The 14,007-nt window shown below is 42.5% G+C and overlaps 1 long non-coding RNA gene across 1 annotated transcript in view; it reads right to left on the minus strand.

Moving 5' to 3' along the window:
• Nucleotides 1-2,657: 2,657 nt before the first annotated feature.
• LOC142501174 (uncharacterized) overlaps nucleotides 2,658-14,007 on the minus strand; it is a 130,077-nt gene continuing 118,727 nt past the window's right edge. Inside the window, exons 4-5 of the long non-coding RNA XR_012803437.1 lie at nucleotides 6,124-6,282; nucleotides 2,658-3,601 (exon numbers count right to left, since the gene is read on the minus strand). This is a non-coding gene — a long non-coding RNA (uncharacterized LOC142501174). The remainder of the gene's footprint in view (nucleotides 3,602-6,123; nucleotides 6,283-14,007) is intronic.

Here is a 14,007-nt window from a genome sequence, read left to right on the forward strand (position 1 = left end):
CACGTAATAAAAATGAAAGGTCTTTTAGAAATAGAAACCTACAGCGTTTTGCCCCCAAACCTCCTTAAGATATATTCTCAATCATCTGATTCATCTATTATTATGATGACATTATTCTTGTATAACAGAATAAGAAGTGCTCCAGACAAAGATCTTATGATTTAAGCAATGGAGCGGCATATGAACAAAGACAGTATAATCACGCATTGGTGAACATGGAGGGCAGAGAGGCTGATTGCAATACCAAAAATGCAATATGTGTAGGAAAGGATATATATATATATATATATATATATATATATATATATATATATATATATATATATATAGTGTATATGTGTGTGTGTGTGTCCATAGAGAAGGCTCTTCGATACAGGTCAATGTCGTTGATCCAGGGGCCCTACCATCTCTGTCAGCAAAGCATATATATATATATATATATATATATATATATATATATATATATATATATATATACAGTGTTCGACAATCCTATACATTTACACGCCCGGGGCGGGTGGATTTAACCCCCGGGCGAGTAAATATTGGCCCAAGCAGAACACGTGCTTTTTTTTTTTAAATTTCCCCACTCGCGCTGAATTTTCCCTGCTCGCTCTGAAAAAATAAATAAATAACACCCCCTACCTGATTGCTGATTGGCGCGCGCTCCTAGGCTTTGTGGGTGCGTGGCCAGGCTCTATATGAGCCAGCCCCCAACGAGCGACCATTTTTTCTGGCCAGAGATCTGTTGGAGAGTACTAGAGTAAGTACTCTCCAATCCTCCATCCCCTCTGCTCCCTCCCTGCCTCCTGCAGTTCCCCCTTACTCCCCGCTTCCCCCCCTCAATATCCGTGCGGGCTGGAGATGGTAGCGAGGGTGTTCCGCCTTCTCTCCCCGGCCCCCCGCTTATCCACGCGGAGGTGTCCCCCTCTTATTCCCCCCAGCTTCCCGCGCCACTTCCAGCTTTCCCTGGTCCCCGCGCGGGGCGGGTGATGGTAGTGGGGTGTTCCTCGCTTACCCCGGCTTCCTGCGATACCAGCGAGCGGGTGATGGTAGTGGGGGGTGTCCCTGCTTACCCCGGCTTCCCGCGATACCAGCGCGGGACGGGTGATGGTAGTGGGTTTTTTCCCGGCTTCATGCGCCACTTCCCGCTTCCCAGATCCCCGCGCGGGGTGGGAGATGGTAGCGGGGGTGTTCCCCTCTTACCTCCTTGGTCTCCGCTTCCCCGCGGTCCCATGGCTGTCCGTGCAGGGAGGGAGTAGGTCGCGGGGGGGCGAGCGGGGCAGTGGTGGTTGTGGTGCTCGGTCGCGCGGCCTTTCCTCTTCTTCCCCCTGTCGTGTGTGTGTGTGTGTGTGTGTGTGTGTGTGTGTGTGTATGGGAGAGTGTGTGTGTGTGTATGCATGCATGGGAGAGAGTGTGTGTGTGTGTATGCATGCATGTATGGGAGAGAGTGTGTGTGTGTGTGTGTGTGTGTGTGTGTGTGTGTGTGTGTGTGTGCATGCATGTATGGGAGAGTGTGTGTGTGTGTGTATGGGAGAGTGTGTGTGTGTGTGCGTGTGTGTGTGTGTGTGTGTGTGTGTGTGTGTGTATGGGAGTGTGTGTGTGTGTGTGTGTGTGTTTGTGTATGCATGCATGTATGGGCGAGTGTGTGTGTGTGTGTGTGAGTGTGTGTGTGTATGTGTGTGTATGCATGGGAGAGTGTGTGTGTGTGTATGCATGCATGCATGGGAGAGAGTGAGTGTGTATGTGTGTGTGTCTGTGCATGCATGCATGGGAGTGTATGTGTATACATGGGTGTGCGTGCGTGTATGTGTGTAGGATAAGATACCAGAAGTGTGTGTGTGTGTGTAAGATACCAGAAGTGTCATCCCACCCAGTCACCCCACTCCAGTCACCCCACCAGACGGCTTCTCACAGACCACACCATAGATGACGAAACGCGTAGGGCGTGGTCTGTGAGAAGCCGTCACTTGCCCATGATCATTTGCCACTGCTGGTCAAAGAACATTGGTTCCTGCTCCCCCGTGATTTTATTGCTGGCACTAAGAACCTGGTATTGCTGTTGCTGGTTTCCGGAGGGACTTCCTGTGTCGGGCGCCGGTTCGGAGAGACGTCACTTCCTGTACCTGAATACACGAAGGAGAGACGCGAGTGGACGCCATTACTCTATCCTGACGGCACTTCTGGCACATGAGAGCCAATCTCATACCCGCTATTTTTACCTGTACTATTGTGAGTGGGCATTTGTTGATTTTAATGGTCTATAAACATTTGTTATTACTTTAATGCACTAGGTGTGCGCCTGTTTTCTTTTTTCTTTTTTATATATATATATATATATATATATAATGAAGCAAGAGAAAAATAGCGAGTGTGTGATCATGCTAATTCGTGCAATTCTAATAAGTGATAAATTAATATTCAAATAATATATAGCTACAATTATGTTGCTACTGTACAGTATTACAGTCTTATCTAAAAACCGATGTCTGGTGAAAAACTACGTGTATTAAGCTCAAATGTACATAATGAGTTCAACAACCCCCAACAATTCAATAGTAATATAAAGTATATGATGAAAAAACGTTTAAAGTAGTGTGCAATTGTCACGTTCAATAAAGTTTAGTGAAAGGATCAATCAATAAAATATGTGGAAAAGAAAAAAGGGGGGGGGGGAGAATGTAAAAGTCCAATATATCAAAAAGATAAGCAGAAATGTCCAATATATCAAAATGTAAACAGAAATTAAGTTCTTCTTTTTTGGCAGGATTCGAGACTCTTCGTCGAGCACCTCTTTGGTCAATCAACTTTCCAAACAGCACAGCACCACTCCGACGCGTTTCATGGCAGTATCCACTTCCGTCAGGGAGAAGGAGAGGTGGTTAAATACAACAAAATGGAGGATGTGCTGAATCCTGGTTCTAGTAATTCACTGCTGACCATGCCCCAGTTTTTCTATGTTGCTCTCGTCATTGCAGTCTCAAGCACACCAAGGAGCCCCATAAGAAAACGTTGTTTCCGGAAGGATATGTGAGTATGGTATCACTAGGCCGCTGTGTCACTGAAAGTAGTGCTCGTCTCATACCACACACAGATAAGAATTGTTATGTTCTCAGTTATACTGAAACACTTAATTACTTTCTCCCAAGCACACTTGCTAGACACAGATTAGTATGAAACAAACGTATTTAGTTAACATAACAGCTTATTTAGTGATTTGCCTCAGGATGGCTACTATGTATCCTCTTGTTTACCTCAGTCATTCTCTGAAAGTTACAGTACTTACTTGTACTGTTTAAGGCTAGACACTACAAATACGTGGAAGAAAAACAAATATGGACACGCCATTGCTCCTGGCCACAGGTGATTACAGTGAGCAATGCCCTTATTCATGGCTCTAAGTTTATCAATATACAATTGTGATTTGCCATGTGATTAAGAAACTCACAAAGGTTTACATGGAGAATCGAAGAGTGGGACCCTCAGAATACTTATACACATTTTATACATAACAGATCTTTTGAGTCCTTATATTACCTCGGAGCACTTGGCAGCGTTTTTAAGCATTTTCGTAATTGGGAAGCTGGACTAGTTTGGGAATCTGTGTGAGATATGCAGATACACTTGAGTTTTTTTGTCAGGTGGAGCAGAGCAGAAGCAATATTAAAAAACATTACAATGGTTCTATGAACCTCTATGAACATAGAAGCCTGGAGCCTCTCTCCCTGCAATATATGGACAGATATGAGAGACTCAGGTTTTACTATACAAACTTTTAGGAGATTAACATTAATGCAGCAATCCCCCCAGAAGTCTATATGATAATAACTCATATAATGTTACTATGTTGCCCCCTTAGCGTGTCCTGCTCATATATATATATGGACAGAAATTCATGATTTTTAAAAACAAAAACAAAACAAGAAAAAAACAACAATAATAATTTGATATATAAAATTATTATATATATATATATATATATATATATATATCATTATTTTTTTTCTTGTTTTGTTTTTGTTTTTAAAAATCATGATTTTCTGAATCTCTGCCCAATAGTTACCATGATAACCTTTAGACTGCACTGAGCTCTGGGGAGAGCCCCATTTTAACCATGGGGGGGCAGATCCTGTATGTGCCGTAGCAGCCGATCCCAACATCAGTGATGACGGGAACCTGGTAGGACTCCTCCTTTTCAATTACTCTGCCGACTAGATTGCGTTCAGTGCGCCACAAGAGCGCAGAATGCGACGTCCGCATGAAAATCAGCAGAAAACCCATGACATGGCCACTGCGTCATGCGGCCCCTGAAATGCCACACCCCATGGCTATGTCTTGGGACATCCAAAATAAATAATAAAATGGTGTTTGGTTTTGTTGCTTTAAGAGCAACTTCAGGGTACCTGTGATTACGATGATCATCATCATGTCTCTAAAATGAAATTAAGGGCAGAGCGACGATCCTTTACCACAAGATTACACTTGGCTCTCGGTTCTAATGGTTTATTTTTCGTCTGTCATTTCTCACCCACATTTATCATGAATTGATGTATTTTCCGCTGCTTTCTATTTTGATTTTGAATGGAAATTGGAGCCATTACTTGCATTTTTTCTGCACTCATTTTGTAATTAGTGCACATATTTTGCTTGAAAAAAAGTGCGTACGACCGCTTCTGGGTGATTTGCTGCAGTAATGTTTATTGCATTTTTCTGCTCTCGTCTGCTTCTAAAAATAAATGCAGATGAAAATTAAGCTCCCATCTGGATTTTTTATGGAAAGGAGAAAACCAGACGCCCTAATTACAATATTTAGCGGAGCTAAACTCCTCTCATTGCTATGTGTTACAGAACAAATGAAAGATTTCAGAAATTGTTACAGATTGGTATAGCGCTGATACAGGGAATGGCTATTTTCTCTGAATCCTTAAATACCTGACCATTAAAGATGTATTAACCCGTAGCAACATATATTGGAGTCGCAATACAGCAGAAGAGACTCGGCTATGTAACGCCTACAATTTTGTATGTTTATATAATGACGATCATTTTAATAACACTGCAGATTAAGACATTAATTAACCCACTGTTGGGTACTACAGAACACAGAACACTGTTATTTGCAGTTATCAAGGTAGGGTTATAAAGGGCTTAGTTTTTCCCCCGTGTCTCTACAGTACATGCTTCCCTCATGGGAGCCATTGGTCGGTAAGGTCATGGCAATCCGTGCTGCTGCATGGTAGAAACCGTGTTGCGTGTAATGACTTGAGCCGTGTACAAATACCTGATGTTCCTGTGTGTGACCAAAATGTTGGCTGTTCTATTCAAATAAATGTGCATTTCTTTGTTAATTAAGACGATTCTTGTTCTTTGAGCTTGGAGAGTCAAATGAAGCATTATAAATGCAGGCCGCAGGTCTCCAACAACACAGGGGGTGATAGTAATCTGTGTATTTTGTGATGGTCACATTTAACATGATTTTCTTCCATGTTTTTCTTCTCTCTATTCTTAATGATTACGTGTATAACAAACTGCCACGATTGTTGCATTTTTATGTGCAGGAATGCATATAATTAATACACCCTGGTCGACCGCCTGTACTAATTAAAGCACAGATGTTAATATAAGGTATGAAAACGAAACCTAGATTTTCACCAGGCCTCAATCCCACATTGAAAAGAGAAACACTAATGTCTTCCAGCAGCTTGACACAAAGAGTTTGTTCTCTCTCATGCTTTAGTGCCTTGGGATTTTGTTATTTTTGGTGCCCAATTTTTTTGGGGGATCTCAACAAAAATGTCCCAATCCCTGGAAATTCTATGTTTAACTCAAAGTATTCTGGTCCCCCCCCTACCTCCCTCCCCCCCTCCCATATAATACCACACACTGTTGCTGCAAATATGGTTGAATCACAATGTGTGAGAAAGCAATGGAAACAGCTGGGGAATTGGAAGTTAGACCTCTGGCTGCCTCTCGCTTGCAGTGGTTAAGCTATTGAATCACTGCCCAGTCAGCTGGCTTTAATTATCTGCACTGGGCATACTGCTGCTGGAATGAAATGTGCATCCTCTCACCATCATTTTCCATAAAACAGGCATTGCCATGAAACCAGTTCATCCAACATACCTTGTGATGCTTTCTGTTGTTGAAAACCACGCTGGATGTCCTGTCTGCTCCCGGGGTCAATGAAAGGAAGCGGCCTCTGTGGCCTGACTGCGGTGACCCCCAGTTGACCTCGAGTTGTGGTTCACGAGTTGAAACTGACCTGGCATTTGCCCATTCAAGCTGAAAAATGCATTTTACAAGTCAGTTGCACTGTGTTGAACACAGCATTTGATACAGGCAACAAAGCTTCTGTGTGGCACACAGCAAGGCACGTACAGACAAATAGAACACACTCTCTGTGTGAGGCTGTGGCTACAATATATCACGGCTCCTCTTATCCATTCGCTAAACTAAAACATTGTGTAATGCTATATAACATGGATGGAATGTTATGGAATAACGTGATGGAAACTATCTTGGGCCACGGCCATAGTAAGAGCTACCCCTCTGTAGGGGGTGCTGGTAGACCCTCCGGGGTTCACTATATGTCTGCATTTCAAAGCTCCTGTGCCCTGCAGGCCAATAGGAAGCCGGGACATCACCCAGTGCAGCTTCCTATTGGCCCGTGTGACGCGGGAACTATAAACTGCAACGATAGCGGCACCCCCTTCAGAGGTAAGTATCTCTGGAAGCATGGGGTGCCCATAGCTGAATGTAACGCGGTTCCCCTCCGGAGACCCCCTGCTTCAATCCTGTATTCAAAAATGAAGAGAAAAGAAAACAGCTTCAATTGCTCCTTTAACTGAATGGACCTGAACTCTTCCCCAGTCCGGGGAAGTCTGCTTCACGGCATAATGGACAATGGGGCCATTGATGTATAATGTTTTACAGACTAACATTATCCTGCAGGCATGTTGTATTAGTCAAAGCATTATGGATCGGATATTACTATGTATTATTGTGCTTTTTTACAGTTGCACAGCAGGGCCTACATTTATTAAGCTATTTACGTATATCTAAATGATAAAAAAAGAACCATTAAAAATTATAGCAAAGTTGTAACACACCTGAGTGCCTTTTATTTCCATTTTGCGACTCAAGTGCATGTTGCTAAAATGTACTGAATCTCTATAAATTGATTATTTTCCCATGAAGAAATGTGCATAGATGTTTGACACTGCGATCTATATATTAGTACTGCTATTGGTCTTTAAGATAATTAGATTTTTGTAGGTTGCAATTGGTACTACCTTTTATTGGATCTGCATATGCTATAAAATGAACACACTGATAGCAAAGTGTTGATTAAAAAAAAAAATATTAAAAGATCACGTACAGTAAAATCACATCGGTGTATTTTATTCTTATGTTGGACTAATAAAGAATGCAACCTTCAGAAAAAAAACCTTTTTCACAACATATGTAATGCATTAATCTAGTTCTTCACTTCCTATATTTAGTATTAATGGCTCAAAAAAAAAAAAAAAACCACAAGGCCATTAGCATATTAAATATTTATTGCACAGGGAAAATGAACAGCAGGATTTTGTCAGGTTAATATCTGCCTATTAATGGCATTGCTGTATATAGCTGTGTTCTCAGGGCTCCTGCACACCATGTATTGCTCTAATAAATATTTTGAATGAAAGGGTCTATCAGAGCAGTGTGGGTGGCACTGAACTGGTAACCAACGCAAGGTTTATACCTGTTCCCACCACAACGTCAGCATAGCCATTTTATTCATTCTTTTGTCTAATCTCTCCTTGCAATTTCCGCTTCATGTTGCTTGCCACCATGTTACCATACAGTATGATCAGTTTGATATGCTAGTTTACCGCACAAGATATAGAGCGGGATTCACCAAGTGCCGGTATGGTATCCTGATTTGGCGTTGGCTGCCATTGACTTGAATGGCTGGGTAGCAATGCTCGGCATCGGCGCTTACTGAATCTCCCCCGTGGGATCTTCTTTGCCTTACCCTGAAAAACTGTAGAATAAGATCCCTTCCTGCTCTATCTTAGGGACATTTCATTTTTGAAAAATACTGAAGACCTTTTAAAAGGCTAACCATTGTCAGTGTAAACTGTATGTGTTACACATTCCTCTGTAAGGCTGCGCTTATAGTGCCGGCGACGGCGACGTCAGGCTACGGTCGCTGGAAAAATCAAATTGAGATGACTTCCAGCGATCGCGACCAAGCCGTCGCTCCGTTGCGCCATCACTTCGTGCTTACTATAAGCGCACGCGATGGCGGCAATGCATTTGTTTTGATGCGACATCGCTGTCGCGGCACGATAAGCGCAGCCTTATACACTGATAACAAAACAGTGACGTCTGTTCACATGAATAGGAGCTCCTGCATTATCCAGCTTCTCACCACAGTTATTAGGGGCCAATAGTTTCTGACCAAATATTGGAAACCTATTAAACTTACCTTAAATGATGAACCCTATGTTAAATATAGAAGGGTAACTGCTATATGGCTGTGGGTTTACATGTAATTTCCACCTTCAGACTGCAGATGGATACTGACACAGTATAGTCATAAATATACCAGTCGTGAAATTAAATATAGAAAGGAGGAAGGGATATACGGGTAGATCTACACATTTTGGTAATACAGCTCAACCCCGTTATAACGCGATCCGTTACAACGCGAATCCGCTTATAACGCGATGTAAGCGTGGCTCCCAATTTTTGTATTTATGAAAATTTTACAACATGACTATTGCTATCTTAAATACTTTATTGTACAATGCGTACAATTGTACGTTATTTCTAACGCGATCCGCTTATAACGCGATCCGATTCTTTGGACCCCAAGCACAGCGTTATTATTGAGGTTGGGCTGTACGTCTGGATAAATTAGGGATCTCGAGGCCTAAAATTAGCCACAATACATAGAGCGTTTTGAATGCCAGAGCTGATCTAAATCATTTATCTTTTGACACGTTGTACATTTTAAACAAAACTAAAAACAAAAAGAAAACTATCATAGCCACAAATAGTGTATTTTATCTGTATACCTCTTCCCCCAGGGGCACAAGCAAGGAATTGGACTGGTGTCAATTACATATTTTTCTTTTATATGAGACACGCACAAACGTGTCATGCAAGAGAAAAACACACTCTTATTATACCGCACTAGGTCAGATCTCTGCGATGCAGTCATCTCCCTGTTTGCCCCCACACACAGAAGCCTACCCATGCACAGTAACTGTGTGACAGGCGGACCTGATTATCAGCCTGTGCTCCTGAAAGTTTATTAACTAGGAAGATGCTAGCACTTGTTCAGCCCTGAAAATTCATGGGCATCATCAGAGAAAGCGGAGGAGCACTAAATCTAGCTTGTCTTTCAGGCAGCTCTCACTGTAAAGCAAACAGAATACAAATTCACTTCTTTTTTTCCCCTTCAGTTCAGGTAAACGACCTGTCTATTATATTTATAGCACTTCACAAAAAGCAAGCACCCCTGGGCTTCTGCACTGTCACCAATGTATTGTCGTTATCAGAGCTATTAGTAATCAGGTGAGTGTTGGGTTCCCTGCTGTCGGACAGAGCGGAGAGGTGGGGGTAGGGAGAGGCGTAACGGGTGGGGGGGGGGGGGGGGAGGGGGTCAATTGGGGGTAGCTGCAAGGGTGCAGGACATTCCCATGATGTGGCAGGATATTCCTAAAGCCTGTTGCCATGGCAATGAGCATTCGGGGAGCAGCAGAGGGACAGGGAGGTGGATGACACAAAGAGGTTGCAATCCACCCCCAGTACAATGCCGGCCATGCAGCCCAGGGACGTTTATTAGAAAGTAGCCGCGCTGCATTCATTGCTATTCTTTACAGGTGAAATTATAGCGTGAAGAAGAGCTTCCGAAACCTCGCAGGTTTCCTTCAAGAGTACTACAATAATGCAGCAGTTTAAGCAATATCCAACATGTGTGTTTTTTAAATATATCAGTTCTGTACTATGAGAAAATACTTGTAGCATTTAAAAAAAAAAAAAAAAAAAGAATGTTTTAAAGACATTTTTTATGTTTCTAATGTAGGAAGCATTTCCAAAGTGACAGCCCCCTTCCCCTTCTGATAGGCTCTGGCTCTTGAGCCCCGCCCTCTCTCTAGCAGTGCACCAATTGTATCTAGTAACTGCCCTGTCAATCATATTCTAGGACTACATTGCCCAGAATGCTGTGCAAGAACTGAATTAAATAACCCGGAGCAAGTGATCGATTACAGCCTATTACAGGAGAACGGATCGATCTGCAGCTTAGCTAATCACTTGATAAAGTGCATTTTCTACACGAAACGCGTAGGAGAGTGTCTACCTCCTTTTTTATGGATCAATAAAGATAATTTTTATTCATCACTTTGGAACCCACTTTTTTGGGGCAGTGCGCAGGTTTTGTCCCTTCTATTCCAGTACAAGCAACTTCACTCGGCTGCACGCCCACCAGGAAGCACAGGGCGGTGTATATGTGCGAGTACTACTGCTTTCATTCCTCATAATTGTCAGCTGTGAGTCCAGGGACCTTCCCAATGAGGTTTTGACTGTGGTGTTACCATTTGCCTTACCCTTCAGGGAACATTGGCCCATCTGGGGACTTTACTTCATCAATCTCACTAACCCGTGTGTCCTATCCTGCACCTCTGGAATGATACTTTATTTGAACTATAGAGATTCGGCGCTTTATCACTGATTGTTGAATTAGCTAATCACTTGTCAGTGTGCAGATTGTATTGATGCACATATTGAATGGGGGAAAAAAAAAATATATATATATTTTAAAAACGGCAGCTTGAACTGCAGCTTTAAAGACGTGACACTTTCAAAGCTCTATACAGTACACTACAATGTAATCTCTGAAGAATTTTCATGTTGGTCCCTAAGGCACGTTCTACAGTGCCGGGCGCGTGTTGCGCCGTGCGCGCGGCTTTTTAGTTGGCTGACGTTAGTCAGCCTTTCTATAGAAGGGCCGCGCGCGCACGGCAGGGAGAGGGGAGCCGACAGACAGCGGCGAAGATGGAGAAATTCATCTTTTCGCGCCACTGCCTGCGTTCAATGTATGTATATGTGTGTGTATATGTATGCATGTATGTATGTATATGTGTGTGTGTGTATGTGCGTATGTATTTGTGTGTCTACACAAGTGTGGTAAAAATAAAAAAATTATAAATGTTTTTTTTTTAATAAATAATAAATTACACATAAACGCACATGCACACCCATATACATACACATACATATACACATAAACACACATAAACACTGTATACTCACACAGTATATACACGAACAGCATGCGGCACGTGCACGCGCTTTCGCATAGCACGCGCGGCCGCATGCTGTATAGAACGGCCCTAAGACGTGTAACAGCCTACAGTGAATGAACACTTCTCCAGGGGCCAATACACCTATGTTATGTCAGCTGTTTCTGTTGGCAAAGGTCTTCTTCATACTGTGCTGATGGGGTCAGTTGAGCAGCTAAATCATCAGAAATCACATAAAAGGGTGCATTTAAGATCAACAATGCACCCCACATCCATAACATGACACACATTGGATCTCACTGGAAGTAATGTTCAAATGATATTGATTTGCTGAAGGACAGTTCTGCAAAGTGGCCTCTCCGATGGGAAGTAACGCAGCGCTCCCACTAAAGTCAATAGGAACATTTCCATGCTACGGGCAGGCAAGAAGTAGCCACGCTGGCACGTGGTACCTGCAAGCAGGAGGTGGCCACACTTGCAAGGTGGTACCTCTATATGTAACTTGAACGTGTAAGATTTTCTTTGCACAGCCCCCACTGTCCCTGAGAAAGAGAAGTCCATATTTGTAGTGCTGAAGTTAACTCTTTCGATTCCCCAGTGGTCCATCGCAACGCAGTGGTCAACATTGTAGTGAGGAAGTCAAACAGTTCTAACAGCCCAGTGCTCAACCCCTGTCCTCAAGACCCCCCAACAGGTCAGGTTTCCATGATATCCCAGCTTCAGCACAGGTGGCTCAATCAGAGGCTCAGTCTTCTGATTGAGTCACCTGTGCTGAAGCAGGGACTGATCAAGCCACCTGTGCTGAAGCAAAGATTTATTGAGCCACCAGTGCTGAAGCAGCAATTTCCTGAAACCCTGACCTGTTTGGGGGGATAGGCGGGCGGCAAGAGGACTGAAGTTGAGCACCCTTGCTGTACAACCTTTAAATGGGGGCAAGGCTATGCATTAAACTCTAGATAAAATGCTCATTAAACTTCCTTTCACTATAATAAACGTGGTAGTTTTGACACAGATGTGTGTGCCCGGAGAAACACACCAGCTCAGGCTTGGCACAGATTTTTCCAGTCGATGTAATGCACCCTACCCATCATTTGATGCAATGAACTATAGTAGATGGGCTCTGTCACTCCCCCTATTTCTCAAAGCTGCAAATACCAGGAGAGTAAAGCAGGGACAGAAAATAAATGCCAAGAAGTCTCAGCATACATTTTCAGGCACAAAGCAGACTGGATGCAAAACCCTGATGGTTACAAACGGTGATAAATACTGCCATGGCAGTGCTGGCTCATACCTGTAAATATCAAACAGAATATGTAATATTTACCATTTAACTTATTTACGTTGAGACTTTTTTCCAGCCTGTTCACTTTTTTTTGGTGCTATTTTTGCACCAGTTCTCTAACAGACAGTATTTGGTCCTTGTTCAATATACTGCAAAGCTTTTTCAATAGGTTGTGATGGAGCTTAAATCTTCCAAAACAAAGGGAAGACTGCTCCACAGAGTATTTAATAAGTGGCTTTGATGGACAATTGGGTGTATAGGAATCATTTATTGCCCTACTAACATCCAAAATAGTGGTCAACGTGGCTAAAATGTATTCATCCTTTTCGGACCACCACAGCAGCCCTTTTTCAAGGTCACCTTGAGAACGATCTGCTGTATCGGATCGAAACGTTGTAAGAATAAATATCAACCACTATTTTGAAGTACTGCTTTTTTGGCTTAATTTCTATGGGATTTCACTATTGAGTTTCAGCCCCCGTAACAGCAATGATGCTGAAGGTCCAGCACCTGCACAGATGGACACTGGATCAATTACTTTATCTCCCGGTGGTTTAGGCTCCCAGATAAGTTTACAAGCTGTAGGGCAGTAGTTCCTAATACTGACAAATGAAATGAACGCGAAAACAAAATGTGAATCAGAGAGAGAAGGCGGCTATTTCCTTTGCTTCTGGAATACATCCACTTAAAGTTTCCCCTTGAGAGACGCATAAGCAGTCCTGGTAACTAAATACAAGTAATGACAAACATAATACTGATAACGGGAAAAATCCCCACTGACTTGCTAGCAACAATGATATTTCCTCTGTACAGACCAAAATCTGTCTGCATTTCTCTTTTCTGTATTCATGACTTATGCTCATTAAATAATTTGAGCTTCTAGACTTCTTTCTTTTGTACGAGTTGATTAAGGAATAATGAGGGAGAGGAGGTGCATTAAATATAACGCAGATGACATTGAAATCGCGCACGGTTTCAGTCAGCTGCAATTTCGCCGATCATAGTTGTCTGTCAGGTTTATTTTCTGCAGTTAATTGCAGCTCTCGTTGTTCGGAAAGCCTTAAATTCCTTTGTCGAGAGAAACATATTTATTGCAAAGCAGAAGTAATTGGTATAACTAAGGAGCATGAACTTAGAAAGTGTGTTGAAGATAGTTTTTAATGCTGGCGCATCAGAGAAAAGTACAGAATGTTAAGAGAGATCAAACGCATCTGGCCTCGCAGTCATTTATTACAGTGACTTTTGCAAAAAGCACAAATTATCCAGCAGAAATTCAAAGGCAGCATTTGCATATATTTGCTCCAGAAGAAATTACTAACTAGTGTCACTGCTTTTCTTCTATCAGCAGTGAACATAAAGGCACGGGAACAAATTGGCACAATTCTGTCACAAGGATAGTATATAAAGTGTCTCCCCTGCTGAAAT

This window comes from Ascaphus truei, chromosome 8 (genome assembly GCF_040206685.1).
Source record: "Ascaphus truei isolate aAscTru1 chromosome 8, aAscTru1.hap1, whole genome shotgun sequence".
Lineage (NCBI taxonomy): Eukaryota > Metazoa > Chordata > Amphibia > Anura > Ascaphidae > Ascaphus > Ascaphus truei.